The following is a 2,703-nucleotide window of genomic DNA, read 5'->3' as shown; positions in this document are numbered from 1 at the left end:
CAGGACAGAGTGGAGTTTAGGGCTGTTGTTCATAGGGTCGCTATGAGTCGCAGGCGACTCGACGGCACATAACAACAACAACAACAACATTCATTGTAGCACATTTTCATCCCTGCCCACCCCTCCCTCCAGTTCATTTCTCTCTTTGAAAAGAAAAAAAAATCTTTCGTTGTTATACCATGCTCCCGCTCCAAGTCCATAGTCCACTTTACTGTACACCTCTTTTTCTTGAATCTTGTCATGAAAATAATACCTAATCCTATATTTCTTTTAAACAGTTTTATCCCTCATCTTTTTCAATGCAGTATACATTATTTATATCCTGTTTACTTAGGTTCCCCCAACCCCAATGTCAGTCCTGTTTTACAATAGTGAATGTATGCAGTATTTGTCCTTTCGTGATTGAGATACTTCACTCAGCATAATGTCCTCCAGGGTCACCCATTTTGTATAATATTTCACGAGTTCCTTGTTTTTCAATGCAGCATAGTATCCCATTGTCTGACTATACCACAGCTCCTCTAGCCATTTGTTTGTTGATGGCACTTGGGTCATCTCATATACTTTGGACATATTGCTCGGAGGTGCTATTCCTTGAAGAGGGACATGATGCTGGAAAGGTTGAGGATCGGCAAAGGAGAGGAAGACCCTTAGCCAGGTGGACTGACACGGTGACTTCTGCAGAGGGCTCTTGTGTGTCAGGAAGTGTGAGGATGGAGCAGGACAGGACTAGGTTAATATCTATTGTTCATAGGGTCACTATGTGTCATACTCAACAACACCCAATAATAACAACAATAACTTTTGCAGTAAAAAAATCAATTGAACATGCAATCAAGATACACTAATAATAAAGGGTAGCTTTAGCTGTGACTGTCCACTGCTGTTGCTTATTTTAGTTCACTGCCACTGAGTGAGAACCAACTCATAGCTGATTTTCCAGCAGCTTTTGAGAGGCAGGGAATCACATTGGAGAAGATTGCCTTTCTCTTGCAAAGCAGCTGGTTGATTCAAACCATATGTCTTTGAGTTGGCAGCATAGCTCCTTATCCCAAGGCTTCCAGAACACTGCTGCTGCTGGGAAATATCGAAGAAAGATGGAAACAGCAGGGAAGTCTCTTTCTCATGTCCTTCTTCCCAGATGCCCTCAAGTACCTCCTTGTTCTGTGGTGGGTTACTCAAGGTAGCTTTTCTAGTCATTGACTTTGGCTTTCACCACATGGCTGGATTACTGTTGTTAGGTGCCGTGGAGTTGAGTATAACTCATAACAACCCTATGAACAACAGTTGTGAATCCTGTCCTTTCTTGTGCCATCCTCAATGTTATGTGTTGTTATAATTATGTGCCATCAAGATGCTTGTAACTCAGAGTGACTCTATATACAACAGCCCTGAAACCTGCCTATCTTAAGCCAATTTTGTTGTTTCAGACATACCCTATCATCCCAGCTGCCGAATCAATCCATCTCATTCAAGGTCTTCCTCTCTTGTGCTGTTCTTCCACCCTTCCAAGCATGATGTCCTTCTCCAAGAACTGGTCCCTCCTGGCAACATTTTCAAAGTGACAGAGCTTCAAAATTCTCACCTTCTAGGAACAGCTTCATTTCACCCTCTCCAAAACAGATCTGTTTGTTTTCTTAGCAGTCTATGATATGTTAAATACTCTTCTCCAGAACCACAACTCAAAGGAATCAGTTCTTCTATCTTCTTTGGTCATTGTCAAGCTCTCTGATGCATAACAGGTGATTGGGAAGACCTTGTCCTGGATCAAGCACATGTCAGTCCCTAGACTAATATTGTTGTTCTTTAGCAGTCTGGAGAGGTCCCTGACAACAGATTTCCCCAAAGCGATTTATTTATTTTTTATTTCCTGGCTCCTGGTACCAAGAGTGTTGATTGTGGAGCCAAGCAAACTGAAGCTATTTACAGTCTCAATCTCTTCTCCATCTAACATGATGCTACCAATTGGTCCAATAGTAAGAATCTTTGTTTTCCTGATGTACAGCTTCAGTCCATATTGAAGGTTGCAATCCTTTACCCTCTACAGCAAATGCTTTAGATCCTCCTCTGATTCAGCAATCAAAGTTGTTTCATTTGCCTAAAACAGATTGCTGATGAGTCTTTCTCCAATCCTGATGCCAACTTCCTCCCCATAGCGTCCAGCCTCCTGGATGATTTGTTTCACATATAGATTGAAAATATATGGAGATAGAATGCATCTCTGACATGTACCTTCTTGATTTCGAACCATGCATTGTTTTCTTGCTCTGTTCTGATGACTGTCTCCTGGTCAAAGTATAAGTATGAACACCAAATGTCCTGAGATTCCCATTTTTCTCAAGGTTAACCACAATTTGTTGTGATTCACAGTAAAATGCCTTTACATAGTCAATGAAACACAGATAGACATTTCTCTGATACTATCTGCAAAAGTTAGATGGATCTTAGCTGAAAGCCATTGTCTCTTCTAAACCCAGCTTGTACATCTGGTATTTTTCTATTGATGTACTGTTCCAGTCTTTTTTTTTCTTTTGTAATGTTCAGCAGGTTCTTGCTTACACGTGATATCAATAATATTGTTCTATAATTTCCACACTCTGTTGTGTCACCTCTTTTGGAATGAAAATAAATATGGATCTCTTCCAGTCAGTTGGCCATGTGGTTGTCCTCCAGATTTCTTTACATAAGTTGGTGAGCATATCC

Source organism: Elephantulus edwardii, unplaced genomic scaffold, assembly GCF_000299155.1.
Source record: "Elephantulus edwardii isolate Elephantulus edwardi_28Jun2011 unplaced genomic scaffold, EleEdw1.0 scaffold00168, whole genome shotgun sequence".
Taxonomy (NCBI): Eukaryota; Metazoa; Chordata; class Mammalia; order Macroscelidea; family Macroscelididae; genus Elephantulus; species Elephantulus edwardii.
Note: the sequence above shows the minus strand (reverse complement) of the source record.